Source organism: Candoia aspera, chromosome 4 (genome assembly GCF_035149785.1).
Source record: "Candoia aspera isolate rCanAsp1 chromosome 4, rCanAsp1.hap2, whole genome shotgun sequence".
Lineage (NCBI taxonomy): Eukaryota > Metazoa > Chordata > Lepidosauria > Squamata > Boidae > Candoia > Candoia aspera.
Window position 1 is genome coordinate 109,554,716 of NC_086156.1, and position 12,699 is coordinate 109,567,414.

Sequence of the window (12,699 nt, forward strand, 5' to 3'; positions counted from 1 at the left end):
CACACAGTTGCACATGATACAACATCTGCAGCTGGAACAGAATCTGGGGACCAAATTGCTTAAAGGAAACCTGGTTCTGCATGTCTTATACATCTGTTGAAACAGCTGCACTGATGGTCACTTAGCTATTGAGTCAAATTCAAGACTACTTGAAAATAAGTCCAGAAATAGCTTTGGTCCAGAATACTTGATAGGTTGCCTTAGCCATTACAGATCTAATGGGTTACAGAGGCCATCAGGGCAGATCCTGGAATGTTTGCCAAGAGACACAGAATAGTATTTGACATTTTCCCATGGGTGGGCCTTCTTCAGGGTGAGACCTTCCCTCAGGAAACTCCCCACCCCCCACCATTTGTAAGTTGCCACTGTTGCATCTTTTAGCCTTAGCTCTTTTCTCACAACTTCTAAATATGAAGATTGGATAGATTGAGAATGTCCTTCTCTCTTCTCCCTCTATTTTCATCAACAGAATTTAACATTATTCTAATTTATTGTGTTTTCATTTTCTATTTATAAAGTGTTTATAAAGCAAAACAAACATATCTTCAATAAATAAACAAACAAACATTTGTATTAGAGTAAAGGCAACTGGAAAACCCTTCCTTTTTGGGCTCTATTTTTTCTCAACTATTTTATATTTTGAAATATATTTCTGATAAATATATTTAATTTATCATTAAAATATTCTTTGGGAATCTCATTTCTGTTCCAGATTTAACATAGAAGTTGCAGATTTCTTTTTAAAAACAAATTTCAGTTGAAAGAAAAGATTAAAAAGTGTTAAACGACCCAGATAGATTTGCCATTTTTAGAAGTACTGACTTTTCTTTTCTGCTTCATATCATAGAAACAAAGTCAAGAGAGTATCAAATGATGTTCCTAATGCTGGTCAGTGACCATAATAAAATTAACTATTCTATTTCTTCACATTTTAGCCAAGTTAAAATAAAAGCAAACAAACACAAAGACAGAATCCAAAATCCAGAACCCACATCCAAAATGCTGTTTTATGCAATTTCCCTCATACACAACCTCCTCTTTCTGTACTGAAATTTTTATCAATTTTTAAAATATAGCGAACTCATAGGAATGTGTGGACCAAGAACAAGGACATACTAAGGATTTTGCTCATTATTCTTCATGCAACATAATTTATATTAGCAAAATCAGAACCATCACACAAATCCATACCATTTTTATTATTTTCTGAAATATGAAATGTGGATCGTTCAAAAATATATCCTAACTTAACTTTGTACACTTGATTATCAGATATGGATGATTGTTTCCAATGCCCAGAAGATCAATATCCAAACAATAACCAGGATTTATGCATGCCAAAAGTATAAGTTAATTAACTTATCAAGAACCTTTGGGAACCAGCTTAGTGACACTGGCTCTTGTGCTTTCTTTTATCACAATAGTGGTGCTAGGAATCTTCAGGAAGTATCACACTTCCATTGTCAAGGCCAACAACCACAGCATCTCCTACACCCTCCTTATCTCCCTTCTCCTTGCCTTCCTTTGTTGTCTGCTTTTCATCAGTCGACCTGTGAAGATTACTTGTCTCCTTCGACAAACTGCTTTTGGGATCATCTTTTCAGTGTGGCTGTTTCTTGTATGTTGGCCAAAACCATCATTGTGGTTCTTGCTTTTATGGCCACTAGGCCAGGATCCCAGTTGAGGACACGGGTTGGGAAAAGACTAGCCTTTTCTATTGTACTCTCCTGCTCCCTTATTCAAATTCTTCTTTGTACTGTGTGGCTAGCAAGCTCACCCCCTTTCCCAGACTTTGATATGCACTCCTTCATTTCTGAAATCATTGTGGAATGCAACGAAGGGTCAGTTGCCATGTTTTATTTTATCTTGTCTTTATGGGCTTCCTGGCTATTGTCAGTTTTTTTGTAGCTTTCCTGGCCAGGAAGTTACCAGACACCTTCCAGGAAACCAAATCTATCACATTCAGCATGCTGGTCTTTTGCAGTATCTGGTTGTCTTTTGTCCCTGCCTACATGAGCACCAAGGGGAAGTAGTGGCCGTGGAGATCTTTTCCATCTTGGCCTCTGGTGCTGGGCTCCTGGCTTGTGTCTTTTTTCCCAAATGCTACATTCTTCTAGTGAGACCTGATCTTAACAAATGGGAGCACTTAATAAAAAGAGTAAATTAACCAATATTGTCAACAATATTCTTTTTTTCCCCCTCCACTGGTGAAACTACTATTAGACAGTTTGCAATGAACCTTCTCAGACAGTAATTTGAAACTTTCTTTAAAGGGAATATTATGAACGTTTATAGTTCTTAATAGAAATGATTAGAAATAACATTCTGTTAATATAGTTTTAATTGGTACAGTGGTAGATGAGGAAACGATAAACGTTAGATATATATTCTGCAAATCAAAGCAGTTACAGTAAGTTCTGTTTCAAAGCAGGCTGTGACTATTATGGTAGTTCTAAAGACAAAAGTAGCACAGTTTGAAGAAACCCTGGTTGAAATTGACAGTTCATTCTTTAGGATCTGCACTTAGTTGAGCATACTTTAAAAACAAAGTTTATTCACAGCGCCTACAGGCAAATGCCTAAGATCCAAAAATACAGGTAAGATTCTTAAGAAAGTTATATGCTATGACAGGCCATCTGCAGGCCCCTGTTTGCATCATGCTTGACCTGAAATACTTTGGAGTCCTTGGTACTCTCTGAGCTCTGTTGTTTGTTTGCAGATGTTTCATTATCTGGCTACGTAACATCATCAGTGCTAGTGAGTGTGGGGTTTGCCTACTGTTTACATACAGTAGCTTGCCCTGCCAGTGTTGGTGGGGGTGTGGTTTTCTCCTTGGTAGCTCCTTGAATAGGCTATTGCTATCTGCTTGATTGTTTGTCTGGTGTTAATTTGTCAGGCAAAGCCAGACAGCAGGTCTAGTTCCATTATGTTATGTTATATTATTATACTGTATATACATACAGTATATATATACAGTATGTGTGTGCGCGTGCGTGCGTGTGTCCGTGTGTGTGTGTGTGTGTGTGTGTATACACATACATACACATACACAACACACGCATACATACATACACATACACATACATATATACATATACATACATATTCTGTATACTGTTTTCTACCATATACAGAATCTTCCTTAACTGAGCTAAAGGGAAAAATAGTCTTGGGAACCTACAGCAGTGCCAGTCTAACTTTCTTCTTTGGCCCCTCCTCAGTTTCCACACTAAGCAAGCTGTGCAAATGCTTATCAGTCAGGAATGTGCTCTCTTCTCCCCCTTCTCTGAGCTCCATAATACCACATCCCTCATCAGGGAGACTTTCCATCATATAATCCCTGCTTATCTGGGTGTAGACTGCTGGACAGGATGTGTTCTGGTTTTTTGGTTTCCTCTTTAGCTTTCTTGTTGTCTCTTTTGAATGATGTGTAAATGTGGTTTATCTCTATGTGTCTATTGATGGCTGATTTGTCTGAGTGCCAGGCTTCCAGGAATTCCCTAGCAGTTTTGGATTTAGCTTGGTCTAGGCTGCTCACAGTTTCCCAACTGAGCCTGTGGTTGAGTCTGTCCATGTGTTGTGAGATTAAGGGGGTTTTCTCATGTCTTCTGACTGCTAGTTGGTGTTCATGGATGTGCTCTGCCAGTCTTCTGCCCTTCTGTCCTACTGGTGGCTCTTAGAGTCTTTACCCTGTATGTTGTAGATGACTCCTGTTTTATTTCTTCTTGGGCTATGGGTCTGTTGGCTTGCATAAGACATTTTGGAGGGATTTAGTTGGTTTGCGTGCTATGGTGATGTTGTGTGTTTGTAATAGTCTGTTGGTTGTTTCTGAGATGTTTTTGATGTATCGTGGTGTTATCCTTTTCATAGCCACCCAGAGTTCCTCCTGCTTGGAGGAGATGGGCAGTGACAAATTTGACAAATAAAATAGCCTGTGTGGGTTGTGCTGCAGTGGGTTGAGTGGCCAGGAACTTTTTGATGAAGTGGCATGGGCATCCATTGTATGGGAAGATTTTTTTTATGGGCCATCTGTTTCCTTTTTCTGGTGTTCTGGGTTGCTGCAGTACGTTTGTACTGATCTGAATACTGTTTGTACACAGTTCCTCTTGTGGGAGGTTGGGTTGTTAGAGGAAGATTGGTGTGTTGTTTTCTTCGTCCCCTGTGAATTTTATTCTTTTGAAGATGTTGTTGATGGTTTTGTATGTCTTTTCCAGTTGTTCCTTTTTTATTATGACATACTGGATCCAAACTTTTGGTTGGTTGTATGTGTGGGAGTGCAATAGTTTCTAGACGCTGCATTACACTCTCTGCTATGAATCCTGATAGTGGTGATCCCTTGGGTGTTCCTCTGAATTGTTGGTATATTTGTCCATCAAACTGAAAGTAGGTAGTGAAGCAGAGGTTGATGAGTTCCATGATTCTGGGTATTTCAATCACAGTGTATCTGGTTAGGTCAGGTGTGTTGTGTAGTAGTGCTGCCATGGATTCTTTCTCTAGTTCAGGATCAGTGGATGTAAAGACATCCAATGAAACCATAATTTCATCTTCTATTTTTAGGTCTTTGATTTTCTGGAGGAACTGTAGTGCAGAGTTGATAGAACATTCACTCCCCTCAGTGAGATGTCCAAGCTTTTTCGCCAAATGAACATACAAAATGGATATCAAGTGGGATATCAAAAAAATATCTAGGGACATTCCAGGGAGTAGAGTAGCAATACCAATGTGGAAAATATTGGCTTAGTCAATTTGAACATCTAAGTCCCATTGTAGACTCGTGGAAGACTTATCAGCACACCTCTTGATGCAACTTTTATCTTCCCCAACTTCCTGCCATTCTTAAATATTTGGGAGTCCTGAGAATAACTGGAAGTGACTAGATGTGTAGGCAACTCATTCTTTTAAAGGGATGGGATTTTTGCTTATCCATTCAATTTATTTAAAATTTTATTACAACTTTGCATTATCATTTTTTTTATTTATCATTTATCATTTATCACCATTTTATTTAAATTGTCATTAATACTTTGACTATACATTACAAATATAGCTCATTATCTACATTGTCTGAGGGCTGTGCAGACCGAAATGAAACTGACACTACTGTAGCAAAGGGATTTTCCACTCTGTCCAGTTCTTTTTCTGTTCTGCTATTTACTCTGGGAGAGATACCACTTCCCTTGAAGGAGCAGGTCTCTGACCTGAGAGCTTTGCTGGACTCATGGCTGTTACTTGAAATTCAAGTGGAGAGCATCACCAGATTTAGCCCAGGGTTTGCTCTGTTGAGGTTTTCCTACTAACAGATTAAGACTGCTATATGTGCCTAGTCATTTTGGCCGGGTGAAAAGGTTGCAAGTGATTGTCTCCTCTCACGTGCTTCATGCAAATCACCTGGGGGGGGAGGAAACCTGCCCAGACTTGTTCTCAATTCCTCTTTTTTCTCTGCCGGCAATGTAGCCAAGCAAGCCTTGCTCCAAAGGGAGCTAAGTCCTTTAAATGTTTTGCTTTTGTTTTTGCTTTCTGTAAATAATTTTTATAGAAATGCTTGTTGTGTGACTTTGTTGACCTCTCCTGGGCTAAAGGCTTTCCCAGCATCTGCCAACATGCTCATGTACTACTCTGGATCTTATCTGAAAAAAGATATACATGGCAACAGTGCTCCATCCTGTCACATTTGATGGAGGACCATCATACATATCTTGAGAAGTAGCCTCTGATTAGCATCTACCTGTCAAATGTTTTCATAAGGCTTTGAAGGCTTTATTGAGGGTGTTGTTCTGAGCTGGGATTGACACCATAGTTTATGTAATCTTCCAGTTTACTTCTGTACTCTACATTGATTCATGCTATCTTTTTTCTGTTTTTAATACACATACACATACACACACACAAACACACACACACATATACATACACACACACACACACTGTACAGTATATATATATTTACCAATAATACATATATACCAATATACAGTATATTATTGGTAAATAAAATATTCAGAAGATATGATGAAGTACATCCAAAAATATAACACTGCTAATAAAATCAGACAAGAATGTACAGAATAGTGATTCAATGAGTGACATTTGTAGAAACTAAAAATATATTCATAAAGTGAACTAGCTCAATCTGTTAACATATTGTTAACTCTAAACAAACAGACCATCTATTGCTCCAACTTCTAAGTTTTGGTACGATATGTTATTTCAATACAATAATTATATAATATACTTCGATTTTTAATATGCTATTAATTAGGTGCCTTGGGTATTGAATACAGATAAAAGAAAAAAAGTGGATATTCTAGATTCATCCTTTCTTTACAGCCATTTAATGGGCTCCACACTTCCATGGTGTCATGAGTGCCGTTGAGCTGAAGACATCAGCACAACGGCACACATGACAATAACGAAGCAGAGGAAGGGGCTCAAGATAAGCATAGCACGCACAACAACAGCCACAGACTCTAGCCGGAGGAAGCAGCCATCAGCTCACAAAGGAGAAAGAAGAAAAGACAAAGGCTAAGCGGATCGCGAGGCACACCCAAGCTGTTAGCACAAGCGCAACGGAGATCGCCCAGCTGACAGCAATCACCGGCTGAATGAGGAAACCGATGATGGGCGATCCCGGGGCACCAGCTGGGGCCTCGCAACCCTTCACCTACCGGCAAGACAGCATGCAGGACAAAGGGGGGATGACGTAACCCAGGGTGAGGGGGCGCTGACCGACGCGGGGTATTTAAACCCCGCACCGGCGCGCTCCTCTCACTCTCAGCTTTTTTCGTAACTGACGCTATGCATGAAATAAACCTGAACCTGCTCTTCCCTGAATCAGCGTCTGCGTTTTACTCTGCGGTAGGCAGTGCATGACATAAAGCTGAGAGTCACAAACTCAGCCTCGCCGAGCCCCACCGGACAACGAGCTGCGGGAGGAATAGACGGCGAGAAGACCACGAGCGATGAGGCCGACGCGTCGCGGCCAAAGCGGGCGAACCGCACGGCAAGAAGCGGAGGAGGACCGATCGAGGCCAGAGGCACCGCAGACCCCAGGAGCCACGGACACCCGCCCGGCCCACCCCAAGCCTCAGCTCCAACCCCAGAGGGAGACGGCGGCGGAGGCGACCCGGCCACGGGAGGGAGCAACATACCTCCCGAGACCAGCGGAGACCCCCCCGCCCCACATCACACCCCAGCCATGGGCACGAAGCGTCAGCCCAACTGCGGCAAGCACGGTGGAGGACGGAGAGGCAACCCAGCCGACGCACTCCCAAATGGAGGAAGCGGACCAGCGGACAGGACTGCCTGAACCCCACCAGTGGCTCAACCCGGCGGACACACCGATAGACCCGACCCCAGCTGCGGCGCGGATTTCGGACGGGGAGGCTCAAGCCAGACTCGCAGCCATGGAGGCCCAGCTACAGGACCTCAGGACCATGCTGCAATCGCTGATGTCCCCGGCGCCGCCCAACGACATTCCCGTGCAGGCCCACACCCCGAGCGGGTCGTCGCACCCCCATGGGCAAAATGCTGATCAACAAGCGGCCCAAGCGGACGAAGCCAGGAGTCGGGAAGCGAGAGGAGAGGACTCACACAACGCCCAGGCCCCAAAGGACTTCCCCATCTTCGACGGGAACCCCGCAAAACTGTCGTTCTTCATTACGAACGCAGGGGGTTCATGGGGCGGCACGGACACTCTTTTAACTCCGAAGCGGACAAGATCGCAGCCGTGGCGATCAAACTACAAGACCGGGCGGCAGACTGATATGTCCAAATGTACGAGTCCAACTCCCCCGCCCTCTCGGACTTCCATGCTTTCATTACCGAGATGAAGCACTACTTTGAGGACCCACTAGCCAAAGAGAGGGCTAAAAGCGCACTCCAAAGCCTCAATCAGGGCGCACACACTGTCCCAGACTACGCCCTCAAATTTAAAGCCCTAGCAGGGAAGATCAACGACTGGTCCGAGACCACCCTGCTAGAAATGTTTAAAAGGGGGCTCAACCACGAAGTACTTCAATGGGCTCTCTACCGGGATGATCCGGAGACTCTGCACGGCTGGATCCACCTCACGGGGAAAGCAGAGCACGCGCACCGCACCTTCCTAATGACAACGATGGAAGACAAAACCAACACCTACTCAAAGGTACCCGCGCCACATGTGGGGACGGCCGGTCCCACATATCCAAGGAAGAAATTTACTCGCGGGCCCTGCGGGAGGTGTGGGAAAATGGGGCACAAAACGGCAGATTGCTTCTCCAGCCGAACCCCAGCGAGCGCTCCTAAACCCGCACTGAAACCTAGCCTCAAACCAACTAACCCGCCGCCACCCCCCCACCGCCGAATGACCGGAGCCACAGCGACACCGGATGAGGGCTGGGACGCTCACTGGGGGGGAGAGGACGCCGTAGACCCAGACCAGCCGGCGGGAAATGCTCCCCGCCTGCCTTAAAACGTGCCGCGAGGCAGGTGGTGGGACAGAGACGCGGATCACTTCGACAGAGCGGCGAAAGCTCCGTAATAATGGCGGCAATCAAGCTCTCTGGGGGCAACGGAGCCACCACGGCCGCGGCACTAGTGGACTCGGGGTGCTCAAAAAACCTGATCCACCCCGACATAGTCGCAAAACTCGCCCTACGCTGCCTCCCCCTCCCCACGCCGCTGGCATTTCACCAGCAGGATGGCTCAACAGCGGGAGGGACACCAGCCACAATGCAGACCGAGCCGGTAACCCTACAAATGGGTACCCACACCGAACGAACATCGTTCGTGGTAACCCACATAGGACGGCCCATCGTAGTCTTGGGGATACCATGGCTCGCAACAAACAACCCGTGCATCGACTGGGCGACCCGCACCTTCCGATTCGATGACGGCGAATACCGGGCACCAGTTCCGGCGGGCAGGACCAACCCCACGGTGGGATGCGCAGAGGCGGCAACCCAGGACAACACAACCACACCAGAAGACCTACCGGAGCAATACGCTGACTTCTCAGAGGTCTTCGGAGAGGCGGAATCTGATCAACTACCCCCCCACCGCAAGACGGACTGCAGGATTGACCTGCTGCCCGATGTCCCCTTACCTAGGCCGAAGATTTACTCAATGACCCCGAAGGAGATGGCAACCCTTCGGGAGTTCATCGACAAAAACCTAGAGAGGGGATTCATAGAGCCGGCATGCTCACCGGTCGGAGCGCCCGTCCTATTCCGAGAGAAAAAGGACGGCACCCTACGGCTCTGCACCGACTACCGGGGCCTCAATGCAGCTTCCCTATCCAATAAATACCCCTTACCCCTCGTGAAAGACATGCTCGCCCACCTATCCACGGGCAGAGTATTCTCCAAGCTGGAACTTCGCGAGGCGTACTACCGGATCCGAATCAGGGAGGGGGACGAATGGAAAACGGCGTTCAACTGCCCCCTAGGCGCCTTTCAATACAAAGTGCTGCCATTCGGACTAGCAGGGGCCCCGGGGGTATTCATGCAGCTCATCAATGAGGTTCTGCATGAGCACCTGTTCAAAGGGGTCCTGGTCTACATAGACGACGTCCTCATCTACTCCAAAACGCACGAGGAACACGTGACCCTAGTCAGACAAGTCCTCGACAAGCTAAAACGGGCGAAACTCTATGCCAAACCCTCAAAGTGCGAATTCCATAAAGCACACCTAGACTACCTGGGGTACCGAATCTCCAGAGAAGGCATAGAGATGGACCCTGCAAAAGTCGAGGCGGTGGTGAACTGGGAACGCCCCCGTAACAGGCATCAACTCCAGAGCTTCCTCGGCTTCGCGAATTTTTACAGGTCATTCGCACGGGGGTTCGTGGAGATAGCCCTCCCCCTAACAGACCTCCTCAAGACTAAAGGGGTGGGGGACACACGACGCGCCAAGAACCCGGGCACAGTACTAAATTGGACTCCCGCGTGCCAAACCGCATTCAACAGGCTGAAAGCGCTGTTCACCACGGAGCCAATCCTCGCGCACCCAGACCCAGAACGGCCGTTCGTGGTCCAAGCCGACGCCTCAGACTTCTCCCTGGGGGCCATCCTACTCCAGAAGGACCCCACAGGAGTCCTGAAACCATGCGCCTACCTGTCGAGGAAATTCTCTGAGACAGAAAGGAGCTGGCACGTCTGGGAGAAGGAAGCCTTAGCGGTGAAATCGGCGTTGGAAACATGGAGGCACCTACTGGAAGGAGCCACCCAACCATTCGAGGTCTGGACAGACCACTGGAACCTCGAGGCCCTCCGAACGCCCAGACGCCTCAGCCCAAAACAGGTCAGATGGGCCCAATTCTTCAGCCGCTTCAACTTTCAGCTGAAGTTCATGCCGGGCAAAAAGAACTTCCTAGCTGACGCCCTCTCCCGACTGCCCCAAGATGAGGAGCCCGCATGATCAGGATGGTCCTATCCGCTTCCCAGCTGGGGATGGCGGTGACCACCCGGAGCAGCACTCGGAGGCAACCCAACCCCACGGCACAACCGACGGTGGGGCAACCAGTAACCAGACGGCGCCAACCGCAACTGCCAGGGGTGATACGCGCAGACCTCACTGCCGCCCTCAAAACCGACCCTTGGCTCCTAGCAAACCCCGACAAGGTGACGATGGCACAGGACCTGGCATGGGGGGAAGACAGAATATATGTCCCAGACTCACAACGCCAGGCGATCTTGCACAGATCCCACGACGCCAAGCAAGCGGGACATTTCGGGTTCCTGAAGACCCTGCACCTCACACGATGCCAATTCTGGTGGCCCGCGCTGAGACGGGACGTGAAAGCCTATGTAGCGTCCTGCCCGACATGTGCCAGGGCCAAACGGGCACCAGGTAAGCCCCCGGGACTTTTACAAAAGGCGGCGGAGCCCTCCCGCCCATGGGAGGAAATCTCCATGGATTTCATAGTAGATCTCCCACCCAGCCAGAAGAAAACGGCCATTTGGGTGGTGAAAGACTACTTCTCGAAACAAGCCCACTTCATCCCCTGCTCATCGGTCCCGTCTGCCCAACAACTAGCCAAACTCTTCCTGATACACGTGTACAGGTTACACGGATGTCCCGCACGCGTGGTGACCGACAGGGGCACACAATTCACTTTGAAATTCTGGCGGGCCTTCCTAAAGCTGACGGGGACCCAACAAGCCCTATCCACTGCCTGGCACCCCCAGACGGACGGAGCCACAGAGGTCCTCAATGGCACCCTAGAACAATTCATACGCTCATACACAAACTACCACCAAGATGACTGGGTCGAACTGCTCCCATTTGCGGAAGTCGCATATAATAACGCCGTCCACACGAGCACGGGGAAAACCCCGTTCGAAGTAGTCTCGGGGCGCGACTTTGTCCCCATACCGGAGCTACCGCAACCCCTGGGACCCCAAGTGGATGCAAGTGACTGGGGATGGAAGATTGCGGAATCGTGGCCAATAATCACGGCAGCGCTGAAGGAAGCACAGGTGGCCTACAAAGAGCAGGCCGACAAGCACCGGCGCCAGCAACCGACGTTCCAGGCAGGGGATATGGTCTACCTATCCACCAAATTCCTGAAGTCACCTCAACCCTTGAAAAAACTGGGGCCTAAGTATATCGGGCCGCTTCGAGTAACCCAGATAGTGAACCCGGTGGCAATACGCCTGGACCTGCTGCACAATCTACAGAGACTCCTCCCGGTATTTCACACCAGCCTCCTGAAACCTGCAACCACCTCTCGATGGCACCCGAGCACGCTACCGCCCTCCCCAGTGATGATTGACGGCCAACAACATTTCGAAGTAAGAGACATACTCGACTCTCGCCGTCAATGGGGAATATTACACTATTTAGTAAGGTGGAAACACTTCCCCCACCCAGAATGGGTGGCGGCGCAACACGTCAAGGTGCCAGACCTGACCCGGGCATTCCACCGGACGTACCCCGACAAGCCAAAGGGGCGACAAGCCGAACCGGCCCCTGAACACCCTTTTCCCCGCGGGGCCCCCCCCCGCCAATCACACCCCCAGGGGAAAGGGCCCCCCAAGCCCGCGACTTGGGTAGACCTCCCTCCCCCCGGGACTCACCCTCCCCCCGCCCTGGGCCCACGAGGGAGTGACACTGGTCACCTGTGCATGCCTGGGGGCAACGCCCAGGATGCACACATAACAATGACGACGCACTTGGAAAAAAGATAAGGGCCCTACCTGGAGCTGAAAAGCACCCAACCAGCCATGCCTCTTTCCTCGCCGAACTGAGCCAAACAAGCAGGGTGTGGCCGGAGCATGCGCACGCCCAGGGTGTGGTCGGGGCATGCGCACTGGGAACACACCCTAGATGGACATGAGGTAGAGGGCAGAACAAAGGGAGGGGCGAAAACACTCCAGCAGGAAATTTAAAATATATATATATATATATTTTGACAGCTCTCCTGGTAAAAAACCGGAAGGCCGGGGGGGGCACTATTCGGACAGGGGGCAGTATGTCATGAGTGCCATTGAGCTGAAGACATCAGCACAATGGCACACATGACAATAACGAGGAAGCAGAGGAAGGGGCTCAAGATAAGCATAGCACGCACAACAACAGCCACAGACTCTAGCCGGAGGAAGCAGCCATCAGCTCACAAAGGAGAAAGAAGAAAAGACAAAGGCTAAGCGGATCGCGAGGCACACCCAAGCTGTTAGCACAAGCGCAACGGAGATTGCCCAGCTGACAGCAATCACCGGC